Source organism: Haliotis rubra, unplaced genomic scaffold (assembly GCF_003918875.1).
Source record: "Haliotis rubra isolate DU_JTF1 unplaced genomic scaffold, ASM391887v1 Scf1, whole genome shotgun sequence".
Taxonomy (NCBI): Eukaryota; Metazoa; Mollusca; class Gastropoda; order Lepetellida; family Haliotidae; genus Haliotis; species Haliotis rubra.
In genome coordinates, this window is record NW_025764891.1 from 2,169,508 (window position 1) to 2,182,295 (window position 12,788).

Here is a 12,788-nt window from a genome sequence, read left to right on the forward strand (position 1 = left end):
CAGTTACGTTGATCGATGCTCATGATGTCAATCACTGGTTTATCTGATCCAAACTTATTTACAGACCCTCGTCATATAGCTGGAATATTGCTGAGTGCTATGCAAAACAACACACAAATCAGGGAAGAGCAACGATGTACTCGTCTGAACCTAACCTTTACTACCGAATAAAGAGTCACTCAAACTTCAGCAATTAAAATTGAATAGTCAGCACTGTGCACATCATCAGCAAATAGAAATACAAAAGGTCTATACAAATACGTGTCCCTATGTCCCACGAAAATCATTAAAAGTTGAATTGTAAATACAGTGACAAGTAAACAGAAACCTGAATGTCTACAGTAGGGCGTGCGCTCATGCTGTAATGTGCTCATGTTGTTATGGGCTGGTAAATATTTCATGAGATGCTGCATGATTGTTGGGAAAGGTAGAGGATTTCTATGTAACAATACGTGACGACCTGCTCATAATTGCTGTAGGTTTGTAAACGTGGACAAGACTATTTGCATAAATCGATTAAGCGATTAAGTTTTCATGGCATGTTCGATGGTTCACTGATTTGATATGTTAGGGAGTTAGGTTGCAGACTGCACTGAACCTTATTCCACCAGGGGCGGTGGGGTAGCCTAGTGGTTAATGTGTTCGCTAGTTACGCCGAAGACCTGGGTTTGATTCCCCACACGGGTGCAATGTGTAAAGCCATTTCTGGTGTCCCCCGCAGTGATGTTGCTGGAATATTGCTAAAAGTGGCTTAAAACTAAATCCAGCTCACTTATTCCACCAACGCCACAGAGGCAGACACAAATACTAGGATTTAGATACGCCCGTATCATGAATCGAACCTGGATCCTTGGCGGAACGAGAGAACACATGACCTACTAGACTACAGTAAGTGAGTGAGTTGGGTTTAATGCGGTTTTGAACAGTATTCCAGTTACATCACGGCGTGCCATCTAAATGTAGGGGAAAGCAATAAATGATGCAAATCTATGATGTTTAGTGAAATCCACGAGCACAGGTATAGTGCTGACAAACCTGGAAAAATACTCCTATGACACTGACTATTTCAACATATGTGTACAGTTTGACGTGTTACCACAGTGTTGGTGATCCCTAGTAAACTTTGAGCAGCATATGAATCTTTCATATCATGTCGCGATGCATCTTCTCTGTATCTTTCCAATGTAAGTAACTTTACTGCTTTAGCAATAATTTAAACAAAACCGCTTGGGCTACTAAGATCAAACATAGTCTCTTGTCAGGTTGGAATGTTGACAATGTGAAACTTTTCATATGGCTGTTTAAACAACGTGTATCTGATTTAAACATCCAAAGATGACTTTCGGTAAAGGCTACAAACTATATGATAATGGCGTATTCAACGTTCAAGGTGAAATACGTCTTACATAAATTGACTTTACACGATTGAAACACGCGTTGTCAAGATGTGGTTGCCATCAGATAACGATCGAAATGCTGAGACACGTGAGTATCGATCCAGAGCGTCCCTTGTGTATATATTGTCTTCGGTTTGCTATCAGTCTAGTTGGAATGAATATCATTATATTCTCATGAAACTTTATCGACCCTAATATTTATACCCTCCAGTGGAAACTAATGTACGATTTTACTCCTAAAACTTCTCTACATTTGTCCATATATATATATATATACTGACTGAAACAAATAAGGGGAAACCAGTGTTCCTTTATGTATTCTCAGATTTTCTTCCCACAACACTATTCAAAGCTGGTGATGAAAACTGGAAAATATTAAAGGAACGCTTGAATTTTCCTGTGTTCCTTTAGTTGTTTCTCTCAGTATATTATTGCAATGAAATATGATCAGTAACTTCATCAATAATTGTATTGCTGTAACGTTATGTTCTGTGACCCAGTGTTTATATCACATGTGGTGCAAAAATCACTGGTAACTCTTGACAGTCAAACACCGTGAACGACATGGCGTGTGAAATATATATGCTTTGAAAATTAAAACAGACAAACGAGTTTCAAACACCGAAACAGACATAGAAATGAGATTGTTGTGCGTTGGATTTAAACAGACCCACCAATCAAAACATCTGGTTGAAAATAACTTTCAGCCTCATGCGAATGAATGTACGTTTACGTCAAAGCACGATGTTTTTCATTATACTCGCCAAAATGATCATTAAGATCCACCGATTTACCAACCTGAAATAATACTGATCAATGAAAGTACATTGTCTTTTCTATATTTAGATCCATGCCAAAATTCAGAGCGTCAAACTAGTTCCCTGAAGACTGTTTGATGAATGATGACTTCAAGTTCAAATTGGTCAACGTTCCCTGTATTTCCAACAATATTCCTGAAGTTCCATCCATTTGTGTTTAAATTGCACATTGGGGAGTATTGTCAAACATGAGTGCTCTTTAGCGACGAGAGCAGATTTCTCTTGTACCGAAACGATGGCAGGGCACGGGTTTATCGTCGTACTGGAGAACGACAGGCCGCCTGTTGCGTTCAGGAGGTCGTTCCCCTATGGAATGGAAGTGTGATGGTGTGGGAGGCATTTGTGGAGAACAAAAGACGCCACTGGTCATCGTCAATGGCAACCTGACGGCCAGACGGTATATCGATGACATTCTTCGCCCCACAGTACTGCCATTTATGCGCAATCGCCAACAGGGCATCCTGCTTCAGCATGACAATGCAAGACCCCATGTGGCAAGAATTACACAGAACTTCCTTCAAGCAAACAACGTTAATGTTCTTCCGTGGCCAGCATGCTCCCTGACATGTCACCAATCGAGCACTTGTGGGACGCTCTTGATCGTCGTGTTCGGCGCCGTCAACATCCCCAACAAACCGTCAAGAACTCGCTGACACCTCCAAGAAGAATGGCGGAACATTCCACCTGCTGATATTAATTTTCTCCCCAAACGCCTCGTAGCAATTTAAAAACTTTCAAAACGATTTATGTTTTACATGTGGAAAAAAATGTTGTCCGATGCAATTCCTTATTTGTTCCCGAGTCTATTTCCAGATGAACAATTAACTTGCCTTTGCGTGTGTTTGTAACAGAAGCCAGGGACGGGAGCATGCTGGGAAAACCTGTAATCGTTATTTGTTATGGTGATTCATGAACACATGTTTATTGTAAAATGGGAATCGTATAACGGACTCTATTTTAGGCAGATGTTTCTTTTGATAATGGATATGACTTTTATCGCATTTATGTTCATGACATCTGCCGTATCCAGCAAAGCATACATGTTTTGGTAAACTTGAATCTAGATAGTACCTTCCTCATCAAGAAACCCATGTTGTCCATGCATGTACCTCTTGTTCCTCAGAGTAAGCATCACCCATGTGAAGGACGTCCTTGTGATGTAGGTCAGACCTGCGTTGCTGTGGAGGCTGCCTCCAACTTCATCTGCCTATCTGCGACAGGTGAGTATATGTTGATAACACGACTCGTGCACTGATTGGTCACTTGTAACACCATAAAAGTGAAAATAACGGTATTCCGTTACACGTTCACTTATGATAACTGTTACATCAAGTATACACCTATGTTCTATGGTAGCTAAGGAGGGCACAAGCAATAAATGGTTATTCAATGGTGATCTGTTACGGGTATCATGATGGTACTTTGGTCTTAAGTCTTCTGAGTTGCAGCGACTGTTACTGCAGCCCAGCAATGTTTTGATTACAGCTGTAACCCTCTGGTCAAATAATATACAAATATTTGAAGTGCATGTTCCGAGGACACAATGGGCATCCGGACATGAACGATAAACCAGGTCAATGTTCTATAAATAAGAGCTTACACAAATAACAAGAACAAAGACGTTGTTCATTGCTCTTATCTGTTTATTAAATTGCCTTTAATATAGCCAAGGAACCTGTCGGGGTAATGACAAGGTATTTACAGTAACACGGTGGAACACACTCTGAAGCCGGGGAATGTTTGTACCATGTATTTTATGCTATTAGAAAGCACAGAGGCTTGTAACGCTAAAAACTGCCATCATGGTATATACTGTCACTGACAGGGTCTTAGTACTATATAAAAGGAAAGGGATGTAACGAGGTCAACACACCAGGTTCGTTTCAGGGCGAATTCAACAATGCTCACTGTATTTATATCCCATTTAAAGTTGCACACATTTCAAGCCAATAGATTTACATACAAAACGAGACTTACAGCACAAAAGAGTCAGTGATTTGATGGGACATACTTTATTTGCAACCAATGAGCTCCCATGCTCTGTTACAAGTCCCTGTGCTAGAAAGAAAGCATTTCTGACGTCTACTTTAACATAACCGTGTAAATCACTCTACCTGTTCCTGGCAACGTATCTCTATGGTCAAAAAGTGAACTCCTTAATTCAGATAATTTCAGCAGATTCCACACCCCCTGTTCCGAGAACCCTCATTATCTCACGTTTCCGTTCCAGCTGCTGCGATAACTTCCACAACTGTACCTCCAACGTCTACTACAACGACACCTGTAACTACTACTACTACTACTACGGCACCTGTAACTCCTGCCACTACTACTACTACTACTACTACAACGACACCTGTAACTACTACTACTACTACTACTACTACTACTCCAACAACTACTTTATCAACAACGACACTGTCACCTTGCAGTAAGAGCAATTTCTCTAAAAACATATTGTGTTCCTGTGTTTTTGCCTGATTTACATCCATGTATTGGAGGATGGTTTTACTACGACCCTTAAATGCTTTATTTCAAAGTCAGACAACGTCCATAGAGGCTAGGTGATTCGATCTTTCGATCTCTAGGCTATATACCCTCTTATAATTGTTTTTACTAAAGAACCCGTGAAGATCCGGGTTAGAATTGGTCTGCAGTAACCCATGTTTGTCGTAAGAGGCGACTAACATGATCGGTGATCAGGCTCGCTGACTTGTTTGACACATGTCATCGTATCCAAATTGCGTAGATTGATGCTCATGCTGTTGATCACTGGATTGTCTGGTCCAGATTCTATTATTTACAATCCGGAATATAGCTGGAACATTGCTGAGTACGGCGTTAAACAACAAACCAACCAACCAATTTATTAAATGATTAATCATGTTATCAAAATATAAAAATTGATTGGTTTTATCTATATGTTTTAGAGTACATGGGATGTTATCTGGATGACAGTAACAGAATGATAAAAGACATTTGGGTGCAAAGTGAAGTTATGACTTTGGAATGGTGCATGGCGAAATGCAGAGAAGGCAACCATAAGTTTGCTGGTCTTGAGGTACGTCTAACTGCTTTTAATCAATATACGAATTGCAGCCACAATGCGCTCAAGTTCACCAAATAACATCCAGACAACCCCATAAGTATCTCACCTCCCTCGCTCGCACGCACGCACGCACGCACGCACGCACGCACGCACACACACACACACGCCGTAACCTTTACCTCACACTCTTCTTTACTCTAATTCCTCTTCACCACCATGGATTTTCGCAAAGTAAGATTTTCTGTTGCAAAAGTTGCGATATTGCTGAAGTAATGCCGATGATACCTTGAATTTCACCCGTATTTTGATGTTGATTCTGGGTATGTTGTATTTTTATTCTGTCTCTTTACCAATGAGGGGCGGCGGGGTAGCCCAGTGGTTAAAGCGTTCGATCGTCACACCGAAGGCCCAGGTTCGATTCCCCACATGGGTACAATGTGTAAAGCCCATTTCTGCTGGAAAATTGCTAAAAGCGGCGTAAAGCCAAACTCACTCACTCACTCACTCACTCACTCACTCACTCACTCACTCACTCACTCACTCACTCACTCACTCACTCACTCACTCACTCACTCACTCACTCACTCACTCACTCACTCACTCACTCACTCACTCACTCACTCACTCTACCAAGGAACTGACTGTAGAACGATGCCATGTGAAACAATCACATCAGCAGACAATTGGTATAATGGGGACATGAGTTGACATGGTCATGATCGCGACACGCCATCGCAACCATAAACTCATCATGAAACTATTGGCATGTTTACAACATACGAAAAGGACTGATCAAAATGTTTTCGGTAAATTCTAATCGTTCTGCGATTAATCAGTCATTGTCAAAAACATTAGAAGGAATTACTCTCACTGGTATTCTAGAAGAATCGTTTCTCAGTCTTCCCAGATTATTTCTTTCTGTATATAACGAGCATTCCATCTCTCGGCATTCCATGATGTACCAGGGTTAATTTATAACAAAAAATAATCTATCACAATATTATGAACGCAACTTACTGTACTTTCTCAAAACTCTTTTTCATCATGCGACAATGTCGTATTGGACACACAAGACATACTCATGAATACCTTTCAAAAGGTGAATATCCTCCGTTTTGCATCCCTTGGGATGAAAGAATCACGGTCAAGCATGTCATGCATGGCTGTGATGAATATTCCATCACAAAGGATAACTTTTTCAAATCACGAACTATGAAGGATCTTTTTAATAATATCAGTTCTCATTTAGTATTTTGCATTTTTAAAAGAATTAGATTTATTGAATGATTTGTAAATAGATAAATATTTTATGATTGGAAGTATAAATTCGTAACTCAGATTGTTAGTGGCTGTATCCTCAAAGGGGGTTTAAGTACAATAAAATTATTGTCCTCTTGAGAGGAGTAAATCAAAACTCTCCACTATTTTTAATCGTAGAATATATGTGTTTCTAAATGTATGGCTAGATTTGTCTAAGTTGCTTACGGCTGAAGGGATGATGTAAATCCAGCTAGGGTCCATGCAGGAAGCAAATGTACTGTGAGTCCCCATGGTCCCTAGTATGGTAATCTAGCTTCAGTTGTTGGCGATCTATAGCCTGTTTTTACATTGTCTTGTCATTTCTAGCTAATATGTTTTAGATTTGATTGCTGGTATTATATGGATAGCTAAGATACACTAGTAGTTTTACCTTCGTCAGCAGGCTTTTGTTTTCTAATTTTATTGATCTATAATATAATTATAAATTGTTCTCGTCACGATATGGCTGAAATATTGCCGATGTGACGATAAATATTTACTCACTCATTCACTCAAAAATCATTTTGTGTTCGTATTGTTATGGCGATGAAACAACTCATTAAAAACTTTACGCTATCTGATACTGCAAAGAAGCACAGGTGCTCTCAAGTTAACGATCCTTTAAAACAAACATACTTAATGACAGCGATAGATTCACAAGCACGATGCCGGAGATAGAGAATGTTGACGACATTAGGGCTGGGTTGGGTAACGGGTATCCGGGACTGGTGAGTAATGAGTTGGACCGTACCAGTCTCAATACCCGGAACCGTTATAATCATGTGACTAATAGATTAATGTTATTCCTTCATTATTAAAAGGTTGCATTGTCTTAAGATTTATATATCATTTACAGTCACTTCTTTTTTAATATAATACATGGTTAAGACATTGTAAAACTCGAAATTTTAGCCTCCGAACTGAAGAATATATAATAATTCAATTTGCCATTTCTTACAAATTTGATGTCAGGAATTACAATTACTGGTATCTGGGTAGGGTAGGGGTGGGGTACCCGGGTAGAAAATTTGGACCCGTCCCAGCTCTAGACGACATACTCCAAGACTTATTAACACATGGCCGAGGAGCCGCTCATCTCTTGGCCAGACTTCCATCACCGTCATTCTCAACCTTCAACAGAAGACACATCCTTGCAGACGACACTATCCAGCCAAGCTGCACTCCCTTCTGAAAACACTTTGACAAATTCTCAGAACACGTGTAGATATGATAATGGGCGTTATGTCATGAACATTGACTTATTAATGACTAGGTTTAGTGACACTTTACACAGCACCCCACATCATATCACAACTTGTCACCTGGTATGAGAGGAAAAGCCCCATATAATGAGAACCCATGGGTATGTTGCGGACATACCTAGACATATTGAGAACGTGATTCAAACGTACGGCCACAGCTGGCAACACGTCCAAGGCACGCAACTCTTATGGGACGCCAAATTTCATTAATTATAACTGCGCATTATAGGTTGACTCTTAATTTTTAATTGCAAGAGTGTAAAGTAAATCAAATCAATGGATTTAATTTCGGAGGTGGGATACCTTAGTCGTCATACCAAAGCTATCCCCTTAAATGGGTACAATGTGTGAAGCCCATTTCAGGTAAACCCCCCACACACACACACACACACACACACACACACACACACACACACACACACACACACACACACACACACACACACACACACACACACACACACACACACACACACACCGTGGTATTCCTGTTATATTCTAAGACCACCTATTACGCTGTCAATATCTTACCTCTTTCATCACTCAGTCTAATCTTTTTATAAGAAAACCTCGGATATAGCGAATTGATTTAAATGTTATGGTGACATGGTTTATCCAAAACTTTGTTTCCCTTTCAGTTCTACAAGCACTGTTTCTGTGGCGATTCCTACGATGAGTCGCGGTACCCACAGAAGGCCGAGTCTGGGTGCGACACGCCGTGTAAAGGGAATACACAACAGATGTGCGGTGGAGGGTGGAGACTCTCAATGTTTTTATGTCGTTGACATGTTCATTTATATCATAATTACGTTATACTAAGGACTACACGTTGTAGAAAAGTACAAAATCACAGTGCACACGGATCTGGACTACCACTTGTTGGATTGACCTTTGTATGGAAGTCTTGATGGCTAGGTGGGTTAGATCGCTGAAGTGTGCTGCGGTATATGTGTCTCACTCAGAGTGTGTGGGGTCGAATCCGGAGCTAGACCACAAGAAGTATTGAATTTGTACTTATTTCTTGGGATTATCCCAAGAGTAACATTTCACTATTTTCTAAAAGCACTATCATGTATTAATATCAATTCATGCCACCACCACCACCCCACCACCCCAACACACACACACGCTCTCTCTCTCTCTCTCTCTCTCTCTCTCTCTCTCTCTCTCTCTCTCTCTCTCTCTCTCTCTCTCTCTCTCTCTCTCTCTCTCTCTCTCTCTCTCTCTCTCTCTCTCTCTCTCTCTCTATCTCTCTCTCTCACACTCGCTCTCTCTCTCTCTCTCGCTCTCTCACTCTCTCTATCTTTATCTTCCCCCGCCGTGATGTTGCTGGAATATTGCTAAAAGCGGCGTAAAACCAAACTCAGTCAGTCAGTCTATCTTTATCTATCTCTCTCTAAAAATCACAGCAACCCTTATTGCTAATGCCCCTCCAGAATCGGAAAATTCATTCAGCGACACAAATTAAGTCTTCACGTGGAAGCCCCTTTGTCCTCATCAGTGAGTGAGTGAGTTTATTTTTAGGCTTTTAGTAATATTCCAGCAATATTACGACGGGGGACACCAGAAATGGGCTTCGCACATTGTACCCAGCTACCACTAAGCTGCCCCACCAAATTGTAATAAAAACGCAAATTGTAATACTTGCAGCAAATTGTAATAAACTTGACGTAAATTGTAATAAAAAACGTAAATTGTAATAAAAATTGACGTAAATTGTAATACGCAAATTGTAATAAAAATTGACGTAAATTGTAATAAAAAATTTACGTAAATTGTAATAATTTTCGTTGCGGTAAAATGTGATAAATATTTACGTAAATTGTAATAACAGTTTTAATCACTCGTAAATACGCGGGTGTTTGTTTTTCGTTGCATTTCATACATCAAATAATCTTGTTAGGGCGATAACTCAAGAAAGAAATGATGGATTTTGTTCAAATTTGGTACCAAGGTATATTGGCGAGATTCACCGACACAAGTGAAATGGAGTGACCTTGAGATAATTGTCAAGGTCACAGCAAAAATCTGAGGGGTTTGCCAATATAAAGATTGTTAGCGCGATAACCCAAGAAAGAATTAACAAATCTTAGCCAAATGACGAAAATGATATTCGTCCTGACATATAATCGATATAAAATATCTTACTGTCCTCTGTATCATGTCTTTTCGCAAATATCTTTTGAGGTTTTGATATGTATAAATATAAAGTGGGGTGGGGTGGGATCGGGTTGGGTTTCCAACGGGTATATCAAATCAAATCAAATCAAATTAGACATTTGTATAGCGCTACATATCCAGAGTCCTGCTCATGTGCACTTAGTCGAATGCTCGTTTGAAGAAGATGGTTTTGCGACAAGATCAGAAACTGTTGATATTTTCCGATTTTCTGACATTTTCAGGTAAATCAATTCCAGAGTACAGCACCCGGTCTGCTAAATGATCTGTCTCCGTATGTTGTGGTTCGGACAAATGGAATAGCCTAGCTGAATAGTAATGAAATGCATCACAAATTAAACTTCAGGAAACAAAATATGCAAGAAACATTTTTGTATGTTTGAGATTGGTAGAGGTCGGCTAGAATCAAACTAAGATATTAAACTGCACAAAAAGGCAATTTGAAACTACAATCGCTTGTTCAAATGACTCCCCATTCGGTTTACTGAAAGAACTCGAGAAAGAAATGATGGATTTTGTTCAAATTTGGTACCAAGGTTTATTGACTGGAGATTGGAGATTTACGGACACCACTTGAATTTAGTGACCTTGAGGTCATTTTAAAGGTCACAGCGAAGGTGTAACAGTTTTGCACATGCCAAGCTTGGTAGCCGCGAACTTAGGAAAGAATTAATAGATTTTGATCCAATTTTATATCAAGATGTATTGGCGGGAATCCCCCTACAACAATTGAAACAAAATATGCAAAAAACATGTTGTATGTTGGTAAAAGTCAAACTTAGATATTAAACTGCACATTAAAGCAATTTTAAACTATAATCGCTTGTTCAAGTGACTCCCCCTTCATGTTTACTGAAAGGGCTTGTTTTGGAGACACTACCCACCCCCTTTCAGTTGACCTCACCATAAGGATATAACTTATCCTAAAGTTTTCACTTATTCATACATGGTGTCAAGGGTTCAAACTAAATACTGAATGGTCACACAAGTGTCAGCTCTCAATATGTTGTATATCTGGACGCAATGTTTTTGAAAATTTAAATTGAGGGTGTCCTCAAAAAACAGTCCCCGTCTAAATGTAAATCAAGCAATCCAAATCTTTGAATGTTGATGATGACGGGAAGTCATCCAATACTATGCTGAACATATTTTATATGATACTATCTGAGGGTATTGTTATGGGTGATGAAACATATTTTGCAAATTTAATGTACAGTTTTAGATAGTGATGAGTATACGTGGTGTAATTTAGTTTTAGCTTGGGGTGAGGGGCCTTCGCTTGAGCGCGAGAAATTGTTATGTAACTAGTGGTACAGCTTGGGGTTTGATGAATTCAGCTTTGGTCAGTTAATTGAATGTGGCCAGCCAGCTTATAGGGAGAAGCTCGGTGATTCTGATCTAGCTGGGATGTTTCTTGGGGACGGGATTTTTGCCAGTTGTGGTTGTACCCATGATGTGAATGTTCATCTGTGAATTCACAAACTTGCACCCACGTCGGGACTGTGTCAAATATGGAAACTAGGAAATCATGGTGTACAGTTTTAGAAGGATATAAAAATGAGGTGACTATGCCATATTGCTTTGCCCATAATATATCTAAGACAATTCCCTCTTCACTTTCCACATTTGTAAATCGGTATCTTGTATCAGCCTTCTGTTAGGATAGTATAAATAAATCTTCCTGAATTAGTCAGATTGTTGTGTGATCCATTTTCATTGTGCGAGTGAATTGCTGTCATATACCCCTTTATCACACCTTCACTCGTAACAGTATACCATTATCCAAGAGATAGCGCAATAGTGCAGTTGTAAGGCGTCTGCCTATCACGCTGAAGGCCCTGTTTCGAGGTTCGGTTCCCGAGATGGGCTTTTTGCGTAGTATCCTTGGACAAGATACTTAGATCTACACTGTCTCAGTTCACACAGCTGTAAAATGGGTACCCGTGAGTATGTGCTGGCAATGTGAGTGTTTAGTTCATTGCGCCTAACAGGCAGCATGGCTGTACAGTCCCCAGGGAGTTGAAACAGTATTAGAAACTACGATAGTGTCCTATGATCGGGGATAGTAATGTATGTGGCGCCGTGAGCAGGCAATGTGCCTGGATGTGAGCGCCATATAAGCAGACTATTACTATTACTAGATACCAAATGGGAGATCGTTTTGAATTTTCTGCAAATTTGCAAGAAACATAATACCCCCATGTTGTGATGACTAATATCTCGTTAACCACATTACCCACATGAAATTTTGGATATGACTTTGCTAATGATTCCTTCAAAATAAAATGGAAGCTTTTTTCAAACATTGGACATCGAGAATATAGTTAGTTTGACTACTTTTTCAACGCCCCTCGTAACATACTTAAAAGAAATGAGAACGTCTAAGGAAAAAAGCATTTCGATCTCTGAATACTTCTGAGCTATTTAAATACAAAAAGCAAAGGAATAAAGTAAATAATCTGAAAAGAATAGCCAAGGGAAACTTTTAATCTATTTTTGATAACTATTTATCACCTCAGTCTACTCAATCAGGTGGTTACTACTTCATCGGGACCCATTCCCCTTCTTGTCACTGATGATTCTGGGATACCTTCAGTTTTTACAGATTTGGATAAAGCTCAAACATTAAATGAATATTTTGTATCTGTTTCAAATGTTACTGATGGCGGCATCGCTGTGTTAACAGTATAACAAATGTCATTGTAACCGAAAAGGAGGTATCTGATAAGACCTTACCAGCAAACAAATCTAGTGGACCTGATGGCATTAACATGAGAGTGTTAAA

At 39.6% G+C, this 12,788-nt stretch overlaps 1 long non-coding RNA gene across 1 annotated transcript; it reads left to right on the top strand.

Moving 5' to 3' along the window:
• The first annotated feature begins 4,576 nt into the window (after nucleotides 1-4,576).
• Nucleotides 4,577-8,945, top strand: LOC124285283. Its single transcript, XR_006900785.1, has 3 exons — nucleotides 4,577-4,646; nucleotides 5,146-5,276; nucleotides 8,464-8,945. It is a non-coding gene; the product is annotated as an uncharacterized LOC124285283 (long non-coding RNA).
• The last annotated feature ends 3,843 nt before the right edge of the window (nucleotides 8,946-12,788 follow it).